This window comes from Pinus tabuliformis, chromosome X, assembly GCF_031772625.1.
Source record: "Pinus tabuliformis cultivar Carrire ecotype Pingquan chromosome X, CPIR1, whole genome shotgun sequence".
NCBI lineage: Eukaryota > Viridiplantae > Streptophyta > Pinopsida > Pinales > Pinaceae > Pinus > Pinus tabuliformis.
The window spans coordinates 1,282,063,092-1,282,089,384 of NC_142308.1; the positions used below are offsets into that span (position 1 = coordinate 1,282,063,092).

Genomic DNA, 26,293 nt, shown 5'->3' on the forward strand with positions numbered 1-26,293 from the left:
AATTTACAATCAGTAGCAATAGAGGGTCAAATAAAGACACATATTACTAATCCTTACCTCCTATGCTCATCTAATTCGCAGAATTTAATATTGGAAGCTTTACGGAGGGCTTCTTTCCATTCATCAATTTGCTCCTTGCCATATCTACCATTCAATTCATGTTTGTGAAATGTCGTAAGACCCTATACACCAACGAATTTCACCAGGACTAACATACCAAAATACTGGTGGTAGCTACCACCAGTTACATGTGTGCAATGCATGTATTGTCTAACTTCGAAGAGAATAAGAGAGAAACAGATAAGAGCTAGAATGTCCCTTCTCTTTATTTTTGAGATGACAATATACCCTAACACTATTTAAAAGAATGAAAGTGCAAAGGAATTGACGACCTTCAATATTTATCTCCAATGTCCATAATTTACAGTCAGTCATATGCTCACCTTAAATAGGGACTTAGAAGTCTCCCTCTGCCTAAATAAGCCTAAACCTAAAGCCAAGAAGATGCTCATTCAGTGAAGGGAATGAATCACAAGATCCAAGGGACAATTGTTATCTCCATCTAATAACTATCGGTTTGATGTGACCTGTCCTTTCAAACCTTGAAGATCTGCAGCTTGCTGGAGAAGGTGATGGTGACCTAATTAGGCTAAGTGGAAGACCACTGCAACTGCTTGATCTTGGCCCCAATAGTGTAACCAAGAATAGGATTGAGGTCATCATCGATAGGTTTTATCATGGAAGAGAGATCCCATATGAGGGCTTGCAAGTTGTCTCCAGCAGTGCAGATGTGGCAAGAGCTATGCGGTGCCCAAGCAATGGCATTGACACTAGCCTGGTGCCTCTGGAGCTTTGTGATAGGTAGGGTTGGATATCTGATATCCAAGACTACAACCTTGGGGCTTTCCATGATAATGGTAGCCATGTATTTGGGATCTTTCTTGTTCTAGCCTAATTTGACCAGGAGAGTATCAGGCAGAGAGCTCTCATAGATAATTGTAGAGTTCTCCTTGTCCCTCAAATAAAAGACCCTAACAGACCCATCTGTGCTGACATAGGAAAAAACACTGGCACCCCCTAGGCAATGTCGTAGACCTCCTTGTTATGGGCAATCAATTGGGTGTCGACAACCTCCTTGTCGATTTCCTAGATGGTGCAGGTAGTGACGATGCTGGAAGTTGTGTTGATCCTCTTGGGTTCTTTCTCGTTCCAATCGAAGGAAGTGAGAGGGCCACAGAACTTGTTGTTCTTGTTGTTGTTCAAGAGGCTCTTTGCCTTGACATGGTCATCAGAAATGTGCCATATGCAGGAAGAATTTTAACATACCAAAATATTGGAAGAATTTTAGTATCAGATTTCAACATTAAAACTAGCTCATTCAAACGCCAAACATACTTCACATAACTCTGGGAGAAAATGGGGATGCCCTCAGTCTGTTAGAAATTGTATTTCCTCCTCTTCTTTTCCTTCAAATTGATATCATAATGATAAGATCCAAAGAGTCGGAGATTCTGCAGCCGCAACTAAAGGGTTGAAAGTTTCGCTACCGCTCAGTGATAAATTGTACCTTGATAAAAGAAAATGGTGGTAGAGAGTGAGGGTCGCAACCCTAAATGCAACAAGAAATTTTTTTATGGAAGGAAAAGTGTTTCAGCTGCCTCCTTCGCTGACAGCCATTATTGATGCTTTGAATCCAATAAAAAAGAGTATGAGAGCCATATAACAAAAGGCCAAACCCAATCCTTGAGGCAAGTTTAAAAGAGTTTAAAAAAAACCCAACCCTTTACACAAGTTTAAAAGAGTTTCAAATTTTTTTTGAAAGTATTTTTTTAAAAGGGTCGTAGTCGTGCCTGCTGCGGAAGGTTGGAAGTTGAAAGGGTGTGAAAATGATTGAAAAGTCTTTTTTTAAAGTTTGAAAAGTCAAATATTTGAGGTTTAGTTTAATTTTATTTTTTAAATCGTTCAAAAGGTTTTTTGGTATATTGAAAAGTGTTTGCACTTATAAAGGTTTGTAAAGAGTTATAAAAGGGTTTATTAAAAAAAAGTGTTTTTTTATATATTAGAAAAGTGTATGGTGTAAAAAAGGTTTACAAAAATGCTTTCAAAAAAGTTTTGGGAGATTTTTATAAAGGTTTTTATGACTTGTTTAAATTTTAAAACATTCCATGATACTTTAAACAAGTATGAAATGTATATTTATACACAAATTATTGTGTATATATATATATATATATATATATAGATATATATATATAAAAGATAATGGTGAAGTCGGTTTAGGAGAATATAAACTTTTAAGTATGATATTTGTTTGTTGGGTTGTTCATACTTATTTAGTGAAGTGAACTTTATCATTGGACTTGATGGATTTACTAACCTAAGTAGATAATAGCCAAGTTAGTGAAGGAGAATATAGGCTTGGAGAATATAACTTTTTAAGTAAGATATTTGTTTGTTGTTTTGGTTTTTCATATATATATATCTATATATATCTATATATATATATATATATATATATATATATATATATATATATATATATATATATATATATATATATATATATATATATATATATATATATATATATATATATATCTATATATATATATATATATATATATATATATATATATATATATATATATATATATATATATATATATATATATATATATATATAAGAGAATATAAAAAAGGAAAAGGATTTTATTGGAAAAAGAGTTTTTATTGAACAAGAAAGATTAGGGTTTTGCAAAAGTCCATTCATCTGCAAGGTTTTTGGTATGTCAAGCATGACAATGTTTTGGGTTCATATGTCTTGGTTTTGAGTTTCATTCCACAAGAAATGGGTGAAATGGTTCTGTGCAAGGTAGCAAAAGCTACATCTTCCAAGGAAGCATGGAAGATTTTGGAAGCATAATTTGGTGCAAGGGGGAGTGACATGCAACAACAAGATGTGTCACAATTTGTTGAGTCAGCCGCAGATCTGAGAGTAGATAAACAAGACTCTGAGAGAAGAATAGAGCTTGGAGAATCCCACTCAAAAGTGGATGATGGTTGTCAAGACCATAAAATTGAAACCCATTATGCAAGCATGCATATGGATGAAGAAGATGCAACAACGATTGCAGAGAGAGAAGCATAAGCCTTTGTGTGTGAAACGAAGCAAGAGCATATAAATTCTCAAGGACTCCACTGCAATGTGAATGGTGTAGATGATGGTGAATCCCACTATGATGAGACACATGTGGATGATGACTGCAATGTGATATGTGAATTGGTGAATCTAGCTGCAACTGATGAATTTGGTAAAGTTGAAATTGTCAATGAGCACATGCATGCTCGGATATCCCACAATAGAGTGGATGAAAATTATGTTGATGTTAAATTTGATGAAGAACCATTAACTGGTGATGAGTGGTTGCATATGATGCAACAAAATACTCTTATTGATATGTTATTATTTGGTGAGAGAAGCCCACTTGTGTTTGGAAACCAAGTGGAAGACAACATGTTTGCAGCAACTTATGTTTGATGACATTTGTTGACAAGGAACAAGCAAAATAATTCTTCCCTTATGGCATACATTTTGAGGAAATGATCTACCCTATGTGTCCCTACACTTGGTCCACATAAGAGAGAGAGGATGACCTCTAGCAAAGATGAGGGAAAATAGTGTGAAGGCCCTCGAGAAGATATTAATCAGGATGATGGTGTCAAAATTGGATCTGGAAGGGCATATAAATCAAATGCAGATGGACCCACAAGCTAACCCAACGACCATACTCCTTCACTTGGTGACAATTGAATGAGATCTCTGGGATATGGAAGATGGAGAAATCGATCAGGTAACAATCTCAATCAATAGGCATATTGAAACAAAGGTCTCCTCTTGTTTCACCAACGACATTTTCCAGCTTTCAAACCTAAAAATGTATGAAACTTGATGTTATCAGGGTTCAAAACTCCAACGGTTATATGATTAAAAATCTAAAGGGCATACAAAATAGGGCATAAACACAGAATCAAACCCTGAGCATGGTCTCACTGTTAGAAAATATATTTGACATTTGAAGCACTAGATAGACATGATTATTTGAAGAGAACATATGCGTGATGAAGTACCACAAGGTGTACATTGCAAAAACCCCAAACATCATCTACCACGGGCACTGTTGTTGTTGTTTCCTTCCCGTAGGTGAAACAACTTGCTTGCCTCTTTCAGGTGATGCCACGATTCTTAATAATATTAATGAATACCACTCCCTTTAGAATTCTCAGATTGAATGACAGATTGAAATCGTTGTAAACCCTGAAAAAACAATCAATGGGGTTTTGGGCAAAAATAGGAAAACTGAACTCAAAAGGAAGTGTGGAATCGTTGTCCAAGTGTGAGTCGAAAGTTAAGATGGATTTTTTGTACTTTCCACCTATCGCAAAATCTTGCTCAAATTTATTGTGCTTGGAAATATCACTCAAATTTAATGTGCTTGGAGGGATTATATTTTCCCTAATTTAATAATAATAGGATGCATTTATGTTGTCATTAAAATTAAAATGGTGTAAAATAATTTTTATCTATTAACAATAATCTTGGTGTAAAGTTTTATTTATTTATTTTGAAACATGTAATCTTACAATTTGATTTCCATTTTCAATTTAAATTTTAATAAAAATTAAATCCCATGCAAATTGATTAATTTGTATTTTTTCAATAACGGGAAACCCTATTATAACTCAGTTTTCAAACCAGAAGTGAAGACATCCATCTTTAGTTGCTATCTACGAATGCATCCTAACTCACCACTGTTATTCAAGGAAAACCACATCACCTGGAATGACCCGTTGGTGGTCTGTAAAGGGGCAGGCTTTCATGCTTACTAGATGCCTCTGTGTCTTTGCCCATTAACATGTTTCCTTATGTTCAACAAAGATGAGCTCTTAGCCAAGAAGAAGCAGTTTTAGGGCATACTCCAGGCCTATTCGATTAATTTATATTTCAAAGAATATATTAAAATTAATAGTTAATTTTATTATTTTTATTTATCGAATTCTATATTAATACGAGTTGTCTTTAGTGCAAGATTGGCTAGCCTTACATTGATGAAATCAACCCCTGATTCTCTTTCTATTTTCTTTTCAAGTAATGTTTTCCTAGTTCCATAAGGGCCATACACCAAAACACTGGAGGACTAAGGAACTTGCTCTGCTCAAACAAATTAGGCCTCTGTAACAAAAGAATAACTAGCTCATAAAGTTCCTATTTAACCTATTCTAACCCTCCAATTGAGTCAAAGGTTACATCAATATCATCTATATTTATAACATAACAAGCTATCACAACATGTAAGAGAAAGGAATCACAATCCAAAAAAAACAGTGCACAATTAAAATGACTAACATAAATGACTAATTTGTATTATTGTAGTACTTTTTAAGTAGTCATATTTTTGTTACTAAACTAAATTATTCATTCACGTTAGTCATTTTTAGTTGCATTACTTATTATCTAGTTGTATATTTTAACCCGAGAATAAATTAGTAATTTATGTTAGTTGTTTTGAGTTGGGGCACTTAAGATTTCTCATTTTTGGTTGTATTTCACTTGGAAAAGTTGTGGTGACCAAATTTTTTAGTCACCTGGTCATTAATTTTCATCATTTTCTACTAGTGATTATATTAAGCTGAGTGGAGCCCTCAAGACCATATCATCCCAAGGATAAAATCCTAGGAGTTTCCCTTTGGGACCTTTTACAAAAACATCAGGATGCCTTTGATTGAAATCATCGGGGTGACAAGGATTTCCATATCCATGTATGCCCTTTATATAGTTCCCCATGACTTTTACCCATTGATAACATACTACGGCCAAACATATTGGAGGGGCCCACCCCTGTGACATAATCATTGGTATTTTTCTCTCCTTGCACCATTGCTAAGATACGCCAAGGTTACATGGAGGATCCACATGGTAAAGGTGCACATTCACATGGTTATTTCCCCATTGGCTATTACATGAATTGCATGCACCACTTGGCATCTAATCCATTCCACTAGGCCCATGATTTTCACATACTCTTGGGGATAAAATCCCTACAGGATTGCACTGAGCACTACAAGAAATCGCTGGGGTAGGGGGCACCTATGTGACGTCACAAATTCGATACACCAAGGTGACATAGTTTGGTCCCACTGGACCTCCAACCCTTTTCCATTGCGGCTTTCACATTGCATGAGGTTTTGGGGTCTTTGCAACATTGCAAGGGGTCATGGTTTGGAAATTCCCATAAGCCATGTCATCCCAAGAATTAAATCCCATAAGTTCCATAAAGAGCTTCCCTTCAAAATATCCAGGGTAATACATATGAGGCTCTTCCAACGACGAATACTCCTTAAGGCATTCAATAGCCAAAATTTCCTTTAGGACATAGGTTTTCAACTCCCGTGAGCTACCAAAATCGAAACTTATATATGTATGTATTCAGAGCCCTTGCTCAAGCCTCAAAATCCATAACATATGTGAGCTTATTTTTGCCTCGATGAGCTACCCCCCTGAGATTTTAGTATTCTTGGCCCATATTAGCCTACGCTCTACAAAATATAAACATATTAGATATTTATATATGAGAACAGGGCTATCCCCCGTGATATTTTTCATTGCCTCAACCCATCTCAGCTTGCATCTTGAAAATATATATTTATAAACATATTTATATATGAAAATAGGTGTATCCCTCCTGATATTCCATATTACAAAATAAGGCATAATGGCCAAATTATTTTAACATAGCCATTCAATCTCTTTTTTTTATTATCAGCGGCTGTCTTTCTTTTTCTTTCCACACACAAGTTTTTAGACAAATATGTAGGCTTAGAGTAAACATAGGAATGAAAATTATTCCTCAAGAAAATAATAAAGGAATCATAATCACATTTCTAAACAAGAAAAAAGGCTTTCCATGCTATGATTTGGAGCCATTAGACCCAGAATGCACTCAATAAACAGTGATACAAAACTTCAAAGATTTAGCCCTTATATATATGATAGGAATTCTTAAAAAGAAGTATAAGCCCTCATGAACTACATTCAACAAGTTCATGCACCATCATTCTACATCAGTGCAACATCATTTAGAGCTACATATCAATTTCCACAAAGAAATTCTTTAATTTCTCAGTTCTCATCTCAAAGATTCTTATTTACAATATAGAAAAACGACAAACCTAAGGTGGGACTTCAATTTTCCATACTACCATAGACCTATTGTAACCATAATGACTTACATCAGTCACCCCTAATCTAGATCCATGATCTAAGGGGAATTTCAATTTAGCAAGAAGATATATTTAGTACACAAAGGATACAAAATATATATAACATTGGGTGTTTTATCAGCTAGTCAAGCACAATAAAATTTATAACAATAAGTGGTTTATTAGCTATGTCAAGCACTCTAAGAGTGGTTTATCAACCTACAACAAGCATCCTAGGTGGTTTATTAGCTATGTCAATCACTCTAAGAGTGGTTTATCAACTCGCTCTTAGCAAGCACCCTTCTTCATATGGTTTATTAGCCCTAGCTAACACCCTAAGTGTTTTTCATCCATTTCCTGACAAGTACTCATTCCCATTTCCTCTAAATCCTCTTGCACTTATGGTCAAAAGTTCCTCTTTTAGTGAATCCCATTCCCTAAGCTCATATCTCTTTCGAGATTGACTCATGAGGTTCACTAAGATGAGGTCCAACCACACATTGGTGTGCATTTTCCTTTTTACAATTTCCTCAAGTATCTCTCCATCTTCCTCTTTGTTTTATTTCGATTTTCACCACAAACTTAATTAATGGTGCCAACTAACCCACCTGGGTTTATCTTTCCTCTTTTGTTGGCTTAGGGGGTCCTGACTCAGGTTGAGAGTTAGTTGTCTAAACCAACAAAACCCTACACTACTGTCCCTTTCGGTAACAACCCGCGTAGCGTAGGTTGAAGTCTCACTCAAAGCAGTATGGGGGATGCTGGAACTAAGTTTCTGCATCCAGAGATCAATGTGATGTATTTTATTGCCCTAGATCTGCCTTCAAGTAGATCTATATGCCCTTAGGGCTTGGTACTGCAACTCCCTTAAAATAATCTCTACACCTTCGCGAAGGTCTATGATGGGTCTTAGGGGACCCTTAATGATCAAATAATTCACTTACGTGCATCAGAAAACAACCCTAGATCTGAGCTCGTTCAGATCTACTTACGTATTTAATAAACATAATAGAATGTATCACAATCTTTGTGAAAGTACTTAACATACAATGCATACAACGATTAAGACTTATTCCATAGAGTCGCACATCATTTGATCATTATTTCATGAAAACATTATTCATCCACAACATATCGCAATCATAAATAAACAAAAGTAAACATATAAACACAAGAATTATTTGATAATCTTTTTTATTGATCTTTAGTTAGGATTTATAGAATCAAAACTACCCTGTTCACTCAACTGCGAACTTTATCTAGGCCTCTACGCACTCAGCTGCAAAGCCTTTCTCTCTATCTGACCCACTTCTCTACATTATCTTGTATTGACCCATTACTAACATGATCTCCTATCTTATGCCTTAGCTTCTCTAAGACACACCTATTTATACAATCCCATGGTCCATGGACCATGGGTGGATCTCAAAGCCGAATCAAATTTACATAAACAAGGGGCTAAAACCCCTTTTACTCCTAATCATCTACGTGCTGCGCATCCACAAATCTAGGAGAGTTTACATCTTTTACAAAAATTACATCAAAACTTGGGTTATTCTAACCCCAAAACTGACCCAGGTGATGAGCCTCATCATTGGGTAACTATATGGACATAAATACACCTCCAAGCTTATTAAAATAAACTCTTCTCATAATTCCTTACATATTTTAACTATATTTTGCTTAATGAGATGAATAAAAGTAAGATGTTATGTCTAGTGGTCTAATGTGCATTGATTACGGGTTTTTGATAGCAAATCATGGAAATTTTGGATAATTAAGGGTAGAAACTTGAATGAGACAAGGAGGAGAGATTATAGGAGATAGATCCTTCTCATTTAATCGTCACTCATTCGAATATTCCTCAATCAAATCACACTAGCTCGGAGTTGCAAGCAGCCAAGTCATGGAGATCATGGGCAACCGAGCCAATGACAGTTAAGAGTTAGTTCATCTTGAGTTTGGGAGCCAAGCCTCCCTAGATTTAAGGAAGTCGTTGGAGAATTCAGTTGTATAAATAAGGAGGCCTAGAGCCTCATTAGGATTTGGATTTTTTTATGTAAGAGCACTAAGCATTTTTGAGTTCAAGTTTTGTGGAAAAACATTGTTATGTAATTTTTTTGTTATGTAAAGGGCTGAAGCTCTTGGGTTAGGGCCCAACGCTAGCAGCAAAGGCTCCTCTTCTTGTACTTGTATGTTTAGGTTATTTCATAGATTAAGTGTTGAGTTGATTTTAGCATTTTTCATTGCAAGTAGTGGTGAATTTGATTAGTTTGCTTCCATTTGTGCATTACTTTAGAAATAGAGAGATAAAGGAATACCAAAAAGGTTGATAGTAGGGGAATTTGGCCTCACTCCTCCCCTCAGGGACCATGGTTTGAGGAAAGAACTCATATGCAGCGCCAAAAATACATAGTTTTGAATTCTTATGGAATTTAGGGTTTTCTTCTACTTAGGCCAACATCTTTTTAGTCTTCAAGAATAGGATTCAATTTTAATTTCTAATGTCTTCAACGTTGTATTAGATCTCATAGTGTTTCACATTATTCTGCAAGTATTTCCATGCATGAACTAGGCAACTAGATAATGAGATTATGTTTTCTTAAGTTGATTGAAAATCTTTCTTGTTTGACATGATTCATGGATAAATGTCAGCAATTGATGCAGTGTAGGAGTTTCAATAGTGCAGGTAGATCTCATGACCAACAACCCCAACCTAACCTCATCCATCCATGATAACCAAAAGCCACTAATTCCATCAACCAATTCATCATTCCATAAGAACAACTTTCCAGGTTTGTTGAGCAAATCCAACCATCTCACAAACTCTGTTTTGAGCTCTTAAAAAGTCCTAACCACTCCCCTACCTTATTTCTTTGACAATTCATCTTCCCTAAGCCCTATACCACCTTCCGAATCACTCCTATTGCTCTCAGCTGGATCCTATAGGAGCTTTAGGACATCCTGTAGGAAGCATTAGGACATCCTGTAGGACGACCTGTAGTGGCCTGTTTTGAGGCTGATTTGTGGAAAAAGCTTCCTGAAGGATAGGAGAAGACCCCTACTTGCCTCCCAAGCCATTCGACCTTGCACCACCATCTATAACACACTTGCCACATCACCAAGAAGGTTTAGCATTCACAATTTCACAAAAAAGGGACGAAAAGAAAAAGAGTTATTGTGTTCATTCATATGCACAATAGTAGAATGTTTGGTTATTTCAGAGTGCATGCCTAGGACAATTAGGATTACACACATGTTAACTTAGAATTTTTTTGAAGAAAAACCTCTTAGCAATTAGTTATATGAGTGGTGTGTTTAAAGCATTCGATTTTAGTCTTTCCCTACTACATTAGACATTATTTCAATACTCCCAAGTAGTGAAAAATTCCCCTTTCCTCATTAGTAATCAAGCATCTTCTGAATCAATAGAAGGTTGGTTTGAGAAACCATAGTGGTCTATCGCCAGCTCAACAGTGACAAAGAGTGGAACCTTCGCATCTACTTCTGTATACAACACTGTCACCTCCAAGTTTGTATGAACCCCAGGTTGATAAAGTAAAGTTGGTAACCCCAGGAGTTGCAGCATTCTTGTTCGGTTGTAGAAGACATCTAAAGGCGATATCTCTTCTATATGCAAAACAATTTCATTCGATGGATCCTTAGGAATTATCCTACATCTTTACTCATAGGTAGGCCACTAGTTCCTTCAGTTGGAACCATATTTGTTGATGTCTTGTGACCAATTGTCACTTCAGACGTGATGAAACCCTGTGAACTCTCGGGATTGCTTATAATGGAATCGAACTGTTTCCATTCTTTAAGGAGCTTGGGATCAATATGAGTATCTATATCCATGTGTTCCCTACCTTTTCCCTATTCTTTCTCCTGAGCTGGCTCTTTTCTTTTCTCAGGAATTTTTTCCACAGCAGGAGATTTGTCAATAGTTTGTTGTTCATGCTCGCTTGACTAGATTTTAGGGTTGGTGACTAATAAGTCTAGAGGCGGAGTTTGCAACCTCTACTCTCTTAGCCTATTAAACACTTCCCGCCCTTCATCTTGATACCTAATCCTGGCCAATATAATACTCGTGCTCATCACTTTTTGGTGCCATTGCCGGGGAGGTTTTTGAGTAAGATGTGATTTCTTCTTTCTTTCTTCCATTTCTGATCTCTTTCATTCTGCTATTGGCTTCATTTCTGCAAGAGTAATTGTAAGTTTCTTTTCTTTCTTTTCCATTCTACAAGTGAGATTTCATTCAATAGTTAGTATCCATTTAGTTTGTTATTTCAGTTCTGCAATTAGTCTCAAAGCTTGAAAAAAACAAAAAACAAAAAAAAACATTTCTTTCATGCCTCATAGGAATAGGGATAATTTAGGAAAATTTCTGCCAAATACCCCCACCACTTCAAATAGGCAACCTCCCCTCTTCTTCTGTGGTTGTGAATTGGAAGACCCTTCAGGTGAACAAATAGAGATTTTTGAAGAGCCTATAGGGGGAGAAGAAGAAGGAGAACCTATTCCAACTGACCTAATGGCTGAAAATAGGAATGGTAGAGGAGATAGAGAAATAACTGAGGGTGCTTTTCCCATCAGAGAAACCAATGGGAATGACAAGATGAAAAACATAAGCCCCTCTACACTTCCTCACTTCCATGGCCCAACTTCAGAAGATCCGGATACTTTCTTGTTTGAGTTCGTTGTCATATGTATAACTTATGATTACACCACTGACGATCTGAAGTTTAAATGATTCCCATCCACTCTCAAGGATGCAACTTTGAACTGGTTCATGGGTTTACCTGGGGATATCATCACCACCTGGGCTCAGATGCAGCAAGCTGTCAACAATAAGTATCAGGACTACTACAGGTCCAAAGACACTAAAGAGGAGATTTTTAGAATGATCTTGGGACTTGATGAATACTTAGAGGATTATGAGGAAAGATTCCAGCTTAGCTACAAAAGGGAGAGGTGCGCACTTGATCTTGAGTCACTGAAGCTAGTCCTACTCAGGGGGGTTAGGGAAGACCTTCCGGATACCTTAAACTTGCTAGCAAGAGGGGACATCTACCAGCTACCATATGATGATATCAAGAATGTTTTTAAGAACCATTCTAGGGTAGCTAGGAAAAAGGGTAGTAGTAGTCAACCAATGGTTAGCTCATCCTCTTCCAACACATCCATAAAAGGTGAAATTGGAAATATGTTGGAAGATTTCAAGAGTGAAATGCTACAAACTCTTTCCCTACAGATGGACACTATGCACATCAAGAGAAAGCAGGAGGAAGCAGAGAGAGAATTAGCCATCTTCTGCCCTAGATGCATAAGAAGTCACCCTAGGAATGAATGTCCATTAAGCCTTAATGAAATATGCTCGGTTTTTTAATAAAACCACTCCACAGACATGTACCCTTCTCTACCTGCACTAAAATATGTGTATCAGGGAATTGATGGGGTGACAAAACATCTCTTCTACATAAATCAAAGGAGACCTCATGGGCCTCGACCATACTAGCAAGGCATGCAAGGGTCATCCTATGCATATTACAACCCTAACCAAAACACATCCATTTCCTCTTCGGGGCCCCCTGATCGTCCCTCCTAGTCTACAACTTCTCCTTGGTCTTTTGCACCTCAGTACCATTCCCAGCCAACCAACCAGTCATTTCAGCAATATACTCCTCCACAACTTCAGTGGAATGCGCCACCCCAGGGGTGGAGGTCCCCATACAATAATTCTCTAGCTTTATTGCCTTCACCTCCTACTCAACCACAACTTTTACACCCTGCTCCACCTAAATAACCTCAGATGCATGCCTAGCCAAATCCGAACCTGAACAATAGACATGAACAACAAGTATACAGTGGAGAGACATCCTACCCTGCTTATGTTGTGGAGATTCAAGAGATCAACCTAAGTTTTGGGAGAGTACTCCCAGAGAACCAACCTCCATCTCCACCTAGGGAGAGTGAGGAGGAAAGAGAGGAAAGTATGCCTAGAGTGAATCCACCACCCTTTCCTGAAATATTAACTCAGCCATTCCATCCTACCCCAGAAGAGAATGAACTTCTGGGTGAATTGAAAAATATATGTGTCAAAATTACACTTCTCCAAGCCATTAAAGATGTACCTATTTACAAAAAACGGATTGAAGAGAAGTGTTTCAAACATCCAGGGAGGCAAAAAAGAGACACCCCTACTATTAATGTCGTTGGACAGCTGTCCGAATTAATGTTCGGGCAGGTAGTTTGTCCAAAGTATTTAGACCCTGGAAGCCCTGTAGTAGATGTGCACATCAATGGCACCATTGTCCCACATACCTTGATTGATCTTGGGGCTGCTATTAATGTAATGACTAAGGACACCATGCTCAAGCTCAATCTCCAGGGTTCATTAAGAAAGACCACAACAGTCTTGCAACTTGCAGACCATTCCATAGTAGCCCCTGAGGGGATTGTTGAGGATGTGATGGTCTCCATCGACTCTTAGGAGTACCCTTCAGACTTCCTAGTTCTTCAGCCTAAGGCCAAGCTTAGTAGTTATCCTCTCATACTTGGGAGACCCTGGTTAGCCACTGTCGATGCCTACATAAGTTGCACGGCTGGAAATATGACTATAAAAAATTGGCATTTGTCCAAGCAGTTGGTCTTGTAACCTCTCGCTCAGCCATCCTTAAAACATGATTTACCTTTATGGATAGAATAGGAGGAAGAAGATGAAGTATACTCAGACCAACTCTATACCCTAGAAACTGCCATGGGAGGAGGACAACCAGATGAAGATGATTTGATTGAACACATACTCCAAAATCCAACTCCCAACACCTTGTCTTTAGAGTAAGTAGTAAAGGAAGCCAAGAGAAACCATCATATTGATCTATGCTTAACTGAATCAAACCCTACTCGTGTCAAGACAATAGAATGTTGGCATTATGAAGCATGTGTTGTACTTGATGGCAACCCTCTCATAGAAGAATATCTCACTGATGTATAACTGGATGAATCTTCAGAAGAGATGTCAGATGTAGCTGATGGAGGACAGCTCAAAGGAATCAGATGATAGTTCTAAGTGTAACAAGTTAGCTTTGCCATCAAGTCCAAAGGGGGAGATTGTTGGCATTATGAGATAAGTATTGTCCTTGATGGCAAACCACTCTGATGACAAATCATAGTGCAGAAGGTCAGCAGCAAGGAATTTATGATCAGACTATAAGAAGAAGAGAAAGTTCATACACGCAGGTTCATTAAGCCCAAGTCGCGTGTACACGCTAGTTCACTATATACCAAGTCGCGTATACGCAGGTTTTCTATATACCAAGTCGCGTGTACACGCAGGTTGGCTTCAGTAAAAGCGCGTGTATGTGGAAAACTCATTTTTGGTCCGTGGCGGTTATTCCTTGGAAGTTGTGCCTATGGTTTCGGACCATGGTGTCTCGACGGACGTGTCGATCCCTTGTTTTGAAGTTGATGGTTTTGGATTTCTATGGTTTTGGCTCGTGGTAATGAGCAAGGCCTAAGGCTATATAAGGAGAAGAAGATCATTAGGCAAATGTATCTGAAATTTCTTGAATATCTGATGAAGTATTAGATCCAGTATGCAGGTTATGGGTTGATGATGCATTGCTTGATCTGAGCTAAGGAGAGATCTCACCGGTTGATGGAGAACAAGATCTAAGGAGAGATCGGGATCAAATGGTTTGAAATGAACTATCTTTATATGGTTGATTATGCTTATTCTAGATCTGCATACTGACGCAAATAATGTTCTATAAGGGTTATAGTATGATTGATGTCTGGTACAGCCGCAAAGTTATAAGGAAATATTTTTAGATCTGTACGCGGGTTGGCCTTGGAAAAAGTGCGTATACACGCAGGTTGGGTTCATCCAAGTAGCGTGTACATTGTAAAGTTTGATATTTAAAGTTGCAGTTGGGTCTGAATGATTTTGCAGAGATCTGTGTCAGCTCTGTGTTCTGGTGACTGTGTTATTGACAGGGTTTCAGTGTTTCAGTGATTCAGAAATTGATGATGTTAGTAGTGATTGTTTTGAGCTTCAATGATAGTTATGGGTCCAGTATGAAAATTTGATGAAACGTGGCCTTTCAGATTATGTGTTGTGCTTCAGTGTATCCAGTCTGAAAATTGATGAAACGTGGTACCTGGAGGAGAGAAGATTGTAGGCAAGCACCTACGTACTAGTATCTAAGCTAGTACAAAAGCTAAGGGAGATCTTTGGAGCATTGTAGCAGGTAGCAGCCTGTGTACTAGTAAATGGATCGGCTAGTACAAGAGCAAAGGGGGTTGTAGCTCCCGTACTGGTATAAGACTGCACCAGTACAAATATTGTAAAAGGATTTTCTTATTAAGAAGAAGATTGAGATGACTTGCAGCAGGTGGTTTTCACCCACATTGGTTTTCCACCTTATATCTTTGTGTTCATGTGTGTGGCTTTTGTGTGATGATCTGTTCTGTTATACTGCACCTGTTTACCGTTAATATGGTTAATAATGTTCTGATGCATTTACTGAAGATAAGCTAACTGAATCATAAGATTTCTGGATATACGCTAGTTACTTTAGACACAGCAGCGTGTACACGCGGGTTCACTTAACTGAAGTAGCGTATATGTTTTTGAGTGTTGAAAAAGTTTTAATGATCTGATAATACTGATTCACCCCCCCCCCCTCTCAGTATTATTTCCAACATAGAATTCAGCCCTGAAAGAACTTTGAAAATTAACCCCTCTCTTTCTCTACACCAAGAAGAAGAGTTGTGCAACATGCTAAGGGAACATCAGGATGCCTTCACTTAGAATTACAAAGAAATGAAGGGAGTGCACCCCTTAGCGTGCACCCACCACATTTATATGAAAGAAGGCTGCAAACTAGTCTGAAAACCCCAAAGGAGAATGAATCCAGCTCTCAAGGATATAGTCAAAGAAGAACTGCAAAAGTTTTTGGATGCAGGATTCATTTACCCAATCTTGGACAGTGAGTGGGTTTCTCCTTTGGTGTTGGTTCCAAAGAAAAATGGGAAGTGGAGGATTTGTGTCGATTATAAAGAGTTAAACAAAGCAACAAAGAAGGACCATTTCCCTCTACCCTTTATTAACCAAGTGTTAGATGGCCTGGCGGAGATTTTTTTTTCTCTTTCTTAGATGGGTTCAGTGGGTACAATCAAATCTAGATTAGCCCAGAGGACCAGGATAAAACCACCTTCACCTGTTGTTGGGGTACCTTCACTTATAGGGTCCTTCCTTTTGGCCTATGCAATGCCCCTGCCACTTTCCAGAGGGCAGTCTTGAGTATTTTTTCCGAGTTAGTCCATGATGCAGTAGATATACTAGTCAGTGTGATCGGTGCCAAAGGATGGGGAAACCTACCCCAAGGGATGAAATGCCTCTACAACCTCAAGTGACTTTCAAGCCATTTGACAAGTGGGGCATGGATTTCATTAGACCCATTGATCCTCCATCCAGGAAAAAGTAGTACACCATTGTGTGCACTAACTATTTAACCAAGTGGGCTGAAGCCAAGGCCATCAAAGCAACAACAAAAGAGAAAGTGGCTGAGTTCTTAAGGGAAAATGTAGTTTATAAGTTTGGGTACCTTAGAGAACTGGTCACTGATCAAGGCAGTTAGTTTATATTTCACATGATTGAAAATTTGTTAAGCCAGCACAAGATCAAGCATAGAACATCCACTCCTTACCACCCACAAGATAATGGGAAAGTGGAGGTAAGAAACAGAGCACTGGAAGGCATTATGACCAAAGTGATTAGCAGTAGTAGAAAGGATTAGGCAGATAGATTAGTTGAGGCCACTTGGGCCTACAATACCACCTGGAAGACCACCACTAGATTCACTCCTTATGAGCTCGTCTATGGGAAGAAGGCCATATTTTACATTGAATTTGAATACAACACCTTAAGAATGGTAGCACAAATGGATCTAGATCTCAGCAGGTCACAACAAGAAAGATTGCTTCAGCTGAATGGGTTAGATGAATTTAGAATGCAGGCCCTCCTACACACACAGGTGACTCAAGTTCAAAGGAAGATTTGGCATGACAAGAACATAAAGGACAAACAGTTTCAAGAAGGTGATTGGGCTTTGTGTATGATTCTAGATATAAGGATTTTAAAGGCAAATTAAGGACTAGATGGTTAGGGCCTTATGTCATATTAAAAATGTCATGATAATGGTTCAGTACAGATAAGAACCATTGATGCAGAGGCTATCCCTTTACTTGTCAATGGGTACAGATTGAAGGTATACAGGAAGCTCTTATCAAAGAAAGAATTCATCAATGGCATTAGTAATACAGTGATGGTGGTGGAGAAAGTCTCAACTTCTACCCCATTAAGTCCCTGAACAAAGAAAAAAAAGAGAAAAAAAAGAGACTCAGGTGAAAACCTCCATGAGGCACCTGAGTCCCACTGTTGGGTTGAAAACCTCTTGAGTAAAAGAAAAAATAAAAAGATCTCTGGGTGAAAACCTTGTTTGAGGCACCCAGGGAAAACAATTAGGATGAAAACCTCTTGGAGGCAGACTAGTTGTTTTAAAGAAAAAAAAAAAAAAGAGAGAAGAAAAAGTTTGAAAATGTTGTTTGCAGGTCAGCAGGAGGAGGATCAGAGCAACTTGAGAGGAATAAAAGGACATACACAATCCATATTTTCATTCCTCCATCCCCTATTCTTGATTATCCCATCAATCCCTCTATTTATGAACTCCTTCAGCTCAGTTTACACAGACTCTGTGTTTTCTATAGGATTCCCTGTAATCCTACAGGATTCCTTGAAAACCTACATGAGTTTCCTATAGGAATTACAGTGGCTTGGTAATCCCAAGAAAAGTGACCCTAGAGCAAGGGGATGACCAGCCTATGTCAAAAAATAAAATGTTTACTCCACCACCTCATCACCATGCCTCTCATTACCATGTTACCCCTGCATCCATCCAATAAGTCAATTCAAAAAGATTACAGTTTTCAAAGAAGAAAAAAAAAATAAAAAAAAAATAGAAGAGGGTGAGAATAGAGGACAAGGGGACAATACCTGAAGGCTATACCTCTCACCTACCAATCACTAGACCCCTTCTATACCCATGTCAACAATCCTCATTCTCCAGAAGTGAAAAAAAGAATGAAAGTTTAGGGGAGAGGCAACTATAGGACATCCTGTAGGTTTCCTGTAGGAAATCCTGTAGCAGCCTATCCCACAAAGGAAATTTCACAGGGTTGCAGCCATCTTCAGCATTGAGATTCCAAGGTCAAGGAATCTCCTCCAGAGCTCAACAGCAGTAGCAGGATCATCAACATCACTCTCCAGTACCTGCACATCAAAGGAAACAAGCATCAAAAGAGGCCAATACAAAAAATATGCAGCAAATACACAACACAAGGACATCATTCTCCAACAAGCATCATCATCAAAGCATCTTACTCACAGGTATGTCACCTTACTCATGCTCTCACGTTAGCAAGATATGATAAAAATGTAGGATTATGTAAGAGTTGGTTTTATAAGAAAAGGTGGCCAATTAGCTTGGCCACCTTCGGCTAGTCGATGAGGAGAAAACAATTAGACCACTCCACACGTGGCAACAGTCAAATCAGAAGAAAAAGGAGATAATGCCAAAAATGGTTAAGTTACAAAGGAACGAAGTGGGAGATGATTACGAGGTGAGTGAAATGATGGACTGATAGTGGGACCAATGGTCCAAAAGGAGGTGCTTGTACTTAGATAGCCAACACACCATCCCACACAATCATCCATATAAGGAAATAAAACATTGATTCCCACACTAAAAGAGCATCAGAAATATTGAGAATTCAATGAAAAAATTATTGCCTCGACCTTCTTGAAGCAGCACCTACATGAGACAGTGAGTATTTTGCAGCGTAGAGGCACCTACAGGATCCTATAGGAAAATCTAAAAGATCCTACAGGAAGACCTACTAGATACAAAGAAGTCATCTACAGGATTATCAATGGGAATTAAGGGAGGAGAGATCAAAGGTTGTCCTCATCAGATAGTAACCACTGAGGTAGGAGCTATATCTTCCCATATTTCCCAGTTAAAAAAAAGAAGAAAAATCCTCAATTTAGTTAAGGAAGTTGCAGTCTAGGAGAATTTTATTGCGGAGTTATCATTTAAATCTCTCACCCACTAGAATTCTTGAATTATATCCATACAAGCCTCCACAATTACTAGGGAAAGATGATAGGGGGTTTTCACAAGAGAAAACCCACAAACACAGTAAGAATTCTTCACCACCCTCCTGTAGCAGAAATTTTCACAAGGCACAATTGGATGGGTTTCTTTGGAAGAATGAGAGGATACGATGATGAGGTGGCCAAAGACTTTTCTCTCTCAGTCATACCCCTAACTACGACCCATGCCACTGCTGTGGTGAAATGCCTATCAGTAGAAATCACCCATGAAGTTATAAGAAGAATCACCACACTCCCTTTAGGGTTACCTTGGAGGAAAGAAGATAAGGGTAACAACACACTTGCAAAGAAGAAATTATTTTTGGAAGGGGAGGAGGAAATGGAGGAAAAAAATTGGGTTAGAGGGGAAAGCCTTCCATACCCTTGGAATGAAGTTAGTTACCACCTCATTAAATATATATCATGTGAAGGGAGATACAGTGTGGTGTATGGATACCATTTCAGACTTCTCCAAGAACTGAGATTTGGAGCAGACACACCTCCTCAAAATAGACTAAGTATACCCTACTTTCTTCTTCAATCAATGATAGATATGAGCATCAAAGTGCAGGAGGGAAAACATCAACAACTAGCTCATCATGGGTTTGTTATGTTCCTATACCAATAGGTGTCATAATTTTTGAATGGCTGAGATAAAAACTGTAATATGTACATACCTTTGATTTCTGCAAATGTTTTCCATATTCAAAAAAAAATAAAAAATAAAATGTAAAGATGGTATGTCCTAAAGGAAAAATCAAAGGACAAAAAGAGTAAAAAGGTATAAAAAGATGAAAAATGAACCCCAAAGAAAAAGAAAAAGACCATGAAAGTGTGCAAGTCCAAATGCCACTGCTATTTTACTTTTTGTACAATAATGATTGTGTGCAATTTGTTATTTATGCCACAATCCATGGTAACCAAACAGTTTAATCTTGGTTATTCCATGTTTTGAATTTCATGCTTAGAGATAGAGAATAAAATTTGACCAAACTGTTTAATCTTGGCAGATAAGTAGATAGGTAGAGTAAATAAAAGGAGCTCAACAGTTTAATCTGAGCCCTTGGATGTAATAAGGATAGCCTTAGATAGAGTTCTATTGTAAAAGAAAAGAAAAGTGTTTTGATAAGGGTTTGCCAGCTTAAGTGCACCCTAATAAAGAGTAGAAAAAATGGTAGGATGAGTAGGTGGGTAAGTAGTTGCATGGTTGCAGAATTATGGTGATTGATTGGATAAAATCATATCATTTACTTTCATCATCAAGTTGCTAAGATATGGATGATAAATGAACATTTACAAAGTCAAATGATTAATTTCCCCATTCATTTCACCTTTAATTTCACTAATTTCCCATAAGCAATGTCAAAAGTACCTAAAACCTTAAGTTAAAGGGCTCAGAGCATTTCTCTGACTTCTGGAGGGACCGGACCCTCAGCCCAATAACTTATAGGGTCTAAGTACTAAAGCCCCCTTACCAACATTCACCCCTCCATAATTCATTCATTTTATCTAAAAAATCCCTTTTCCTAAGGTAAAATCACCATTTACCTAGGGAAAGTAATTACCCCCATACAAAACCCCTTTTTCACAAAAACCCACAAATGCGCGTTTAGCCTAAGTTATAATGTTTTATGTGAATATGTAAATAAATTTCAAACACATTATACTTAGCGCAAAGTCCACTTTTCCGCTTTCATTTCATATTAACTTTTAATTTTAATTATATTTATTAACTCCCAAAAATAAACCCTTCCCCGTATATTTTATTAAATCCCATATGATAAATATTCTGCCCTCAAGGTTTGAAACATAAACCTTATTAATAAATTAATTAAATGGATTAATTAGTCAATCAACGGTCAATTAAGAACCATAATCCTCCGCCGAATAAAAAGAGTAATTAGTCAATCAGTGATTAATTAAATCTGTCCCCGCCAATCAAATCACTCCCAACGTCATTAAACCTTCCTAATCCGCATTTAAGTAACCCTTCCACTCATTAAAACCCCGTCGGGGCCCTCCATTAAATCTCCGATCAAATCATAGCCTCGACCACCGTGCGATCTAACCCCTTTAGATCCAATGGTCTACACTCATATCGGGCGGCCTTCGAAGGCCGACCTTTACCTGCCCGATGTGAGCGGTTTCACTGTTCACCCCGCCGCTATGTGGCGCCTGATGAATGGCATCGGGTGGCCTCCCCCAAAAACCACTTATCCCAAAAAACGGTGCGATGGATTCCGCTTACCACCTCTACTACACGCAAAAATGTCACATCCTCATTGGCGCCAACTGTCCTTTTCCCAATGTACCCGCCAAAATCATTGACTTTATGCATAAAACCAAAAAACTTATAGTTTTTTCGTTTATCATGAAAAAGAACATTCTGACTTCCATGCAAAGCACAAAGTACGTTCAACTGTCAACCTTCTACCAACCGTCAACTTACCAAAGTTGCTGAACTCAAAACCACCTTGCAGACCCGTGCGCTTCCTACAAACAGTGCACAGTCGCCATTACTCCATTCAAAAGCCGAAACCAGGTATTTACTCCATTTCCACTGAGAAACCATGTTTTATTGTCGAACCTGAACTGAATTGCTTTATGTACTAAGTAATTTAGTAAATTAAGCCGCATGGTGATCCTAAAATAATCCGAAATAGACCAATTTTTCCCAATTGCACTAAAACCCTTTGCCCTCGTCCTTGAATCTACAATAATCAAGGATGGATGCCCCAATTGCACTAAATATCATGCCAATCATGACTCCTCACAGGTATTTAGACCATCTCCCACTTGCAGACAAAGATTTCCATATTAAAGATACTTTTGTCTCAAAATCCCCTTTGAAACTATTCTGCAAGTACAGAGACTAGCACCTGAACCGTGCAGACTCCGTTGGACTTTGGGAATCAGGTTTTTCCAAGTACCAGTTCCCCATAGTGCATATATTCCCAGAGATTGTATATTACTGCCACATGAACTATGATCCTATCCAAATGGCAGTAAGAACCCCTAACCAGTCTGTTCTATTTACTATCACTGCATAATCTATTAACAAGATGCTACAATTGCATCCAAGCCAAAGCCTGACTCCTCTTTCCATTGGAGATATGCTGAATAGGTATCCTACCCTCACATCAATCAAACTGGCTCAATTATTCCAGACCTTCATTAGAGAAGAACAGTATACCCCAAAGGACTCTTCCCCTTACCTATGGACTATTTTCTCCAACCTTGGACGAGACATCATAGACATGATATCCAATGTGCTAGGCTATACCACTAGTGAATTTGTTGATGAAATCATAATATCTTTTATGTCCATCTACTCTCCTGGCCAACCACCAGGCATCATGTTTGACTATGCCAATTTAATTGCCGACAAAATGCATGATCAATTCATGAGATTGGAAAATGAAAGAGTGTTCACGTATTCTTCAGTTCTGTATCATTTGTTCCTATATTACCGAGATGATAGATTTCCAATTTCCCTCCAAAAGCTTGATACCATAGGCAACCCAAAATCAGTGATCTTCTAGACTTCATTGATCCATCAATTTGATTCTCAATACTCCTATACAGATTTCATAGACCTCTTTGTGTACCCTGTGACAACTATGCTACTAGGAAGCCCTCCCCCCAGAATCCATGCAGACATCAGGAGGGTCCTACAGTTGTCAAGGCAATATAAAGTGGGGGATTGATACTTGTACCAAAACTGCACTGAAATCAAAATTTATGGATGTGAGTTGGCTCCCTATAGACTGCCTAGATACCTCCCTATGAGATTTTTTGCTTTGGAGTACTACAGGAAAATGATAAATTCATATGAGGTTCACTTTGTGAAAACCAAGAAGAAAGCCCAACTTAAAATAAAAGATCAGCTGGGCCCATTTATTTGTAACAGTAGGGAAGCAGGAAAGGAAGCAGAGGAAATCCTCCGAAGGTTGAAACTAAAACATATATTTATATGGAATTATGACCCCTTAGATTTCATTTGTAATAAGAGACAAAAGAACAAACTATCTCCTTACATCCACCATAGAATCCATGAAATTGAACAATATGCTAATCAATTTGAGTGGGTGGAAAATACTTTGATAGATCGAGATAGCACAGAGGTTGCCGTTGATAATGTTTTGATAGGTTTAGACAGAAGACTTGATGATGATTCCTTTGTATAGGTGCTAGGAGAGTCTCAGTCTCAGAGACAATCATAGGGACACAGTGGGCAGACAGCAAAAGCAGGGCCATCAGAACAAGCAGGACCATCAAAGCAACCAGAGATTTCAGAACAGCCAGAAGAATCTGAACAACCTAAAATTTCAGAGGAACTTGCTCAACCTGAACAAATCATGAGCAATCTTCCTGTTTTGCAGACTCCTCTAAATTTGGAGAGGAACCTCAAGAGATACAGAGAGGAGTCCACTCCTTCTAGTAGGCTTGTTGCCCAAACCTATGCTAAGAGGCAAAGGTTGAATCCATATTCAGAGCAGGAATACACTAAGGAAATAGCAGGAAATTCAGAAGCAGAAAGGACAGAAAGTATGCATACCACTCCTTTAGGAGGGCCACAAGAACCTTCCACCTCACAGACTCAAATGTTGGACAGGCAACAAAGTGTGGAAGTATCCTCCTTCTAGGCTCCTACTGGACAGAGCCACGATATTAAAGAAAATTATAAAGAAATTAAAGCAAGGAATGAAAGGCTAAAGGTGCAAAGCTATGCATATTATCTGAAGATGGCTCCAACAAACCAAACAAGGCTAATGTCAACCTTTGATATAAAAGAAGGTAAAATGCAGATGAATTTTTTGAAGCCAACCACACAGCAACCTAAATCAATGGCAGATTACCTAAAGACAAATTTTGGAGTATTGGCAAAGGATATCCATCCTATTGACCAAATTGAGTTACATAAGAAAACTGGTGAAATGGTCTACTCCACTTTAAACAACAAAGAAATTGCAGCCCACCAACTCCAGAATTCGTTGAATAACATATCAGCAAAATTCCAGTTGAAGAAGGCCTCTTCACAGGTCAAAGACACCGGAATAAAGTCCTTAGAGGACTTGGTCATAGAGCTGGGAGATGATCCCAAGGATGTGAAAGCTACAGAGAAGCTTATAAAGAAGAAAAACAATGACATAGTTGCACTTAAGAAGCAACTTAAAATTCCTCCTCTACATCATCCTCAAACAGCTGAAGTGTTGGAAACATAGAAGGAGGAAGAGCTTAATGACCTAGTCCTTAAGTTAAATGACCAATTGAAGGAAACTGAAAAAGAATTGGATAATTTGAGACAGTCCAAGTAGAGTGAGTTGGCCACCGCTCCCTAGACTGTAATACCTATAGTTTCCACAGCAGTGCCCTCCACCTTGGCAGCTACCTTGGCACTTACACTTCCACCATCTACAACGTTGCCAGTAACATGTACTTCAGCAGGCACAACTACATCGACAAGCACAGGGACACCAACAGAACAAACTGCTGAGTTGATCAAGGCCATGGAAGAAATGAGTATCCAAGCCACTGAGCTCAAGAAACTCAGAGAACAAGTGACAAGTTTAGAGACCAATTGTAAACTTGCACAAATACAGCAAAAGGAAGAAGCTCAGAAAAACCAAAGGATGGTAGATAGGATAAAAGCCCTTGAAAAAGACTTAACATTAGAAGTGTCACACGGAATAAGTTGATCTTGCGGACAAGATAGACCTTCCTAGAATCTAAAGAAGACCTAATGACAAGCAAACCAACCAGACACTATCTTTCTCTAAATATGCTTTGATAAACAATGGCAAACAAGTGCTTTTAGGTCCAACGCAAGCTTGTGGATGCCCTCGCTCCTTCGATCCAAATGAGCTCTTTGTCACAAATCTGCAAACACAAAAAAGACAAACAAATTAAATAGCACTTGAAAAGCCAATTGCATAAAACATATTTAACATGAAAGTCAAGGAGTCCATGAAACAAATAACATGAGATACTTGTTGAGAAAAATGAGTTTGATTGTATTAATTCAAAAGAAGAAGAACTTTACAACCTTTGCCTTGACGCTGTACAGGCTCCTCCCAGGGTCCAGCAAGAAGTCTCCTCTACTTTGACAAGTTTCACTCACTCCCCAATGAAGCCAAAAAGGTATGTGATCTCTCCTCTTAAGCTCAACTAGGAAGTCTTAATTTCACCAGCATTTACCCTAAAAAATGTTCAGCTTCTAACCTCTCTAGCAACCAGCTCATTGCCTGTATTTATAGTGCAATGGAGGGAGGTTACTAGGTCCTCCTTCAAAGGGATAAAGCCCTCCTTCAAAGGGATAGCTCCTCTCATCAAGGGATTAGCTCCTTCTCTTTTGGGATGCATGAACCACCTCAGAGCGAACAATCCACGTCAAAATTCCTTCTAGAAACCTCTAGAATTAACCCAAAGTGAGTTTTTTAAGATAAAACTTGCGCCTTTTGACTTTCACAGGGGTCCGCACCTACACCGTTAGGGACAGAGTGGGTAGGTCCACAGTTTTTATACACAGAAGGTGCGGGACCGCAGGTGACAGTGAGAGAAAGTGTGGAACCAGAGTTACATTGATTTTTAATGTCTTTCTCTCATTTCCAAAGCTTGACTTGAAGAGCTGAGGTCTGAGACTTGCTTAGGAGGACAGTACAAGTGTTGATAGACCCATACTGACTGCAAATAATCATGGTGACAATATTTTTGTGTAACAAGAAGAGCCATTGGGAGATATGAAAGAAATTATTTGGGCCAACATCATTGATTCTATCAATGATGTTTGGCCTTCTATTCAGATTATTTTTGAACAAA

At 38.3% G+C, this 26,293-nt stretch overlaps 1 pseudogene; it reads right to left on the minus strand.

Annotated features, from left to right (window-relative positions):
• Positions 1–595: 595 nt before the first annotated feature.
• LOC149144727 (WD repeat-containing protein LWD1-like) overlaps positions 596–26,293 on the minus strand; it is a 70,115-nt pseudogene continuing 44,417 nt past the window's right edge.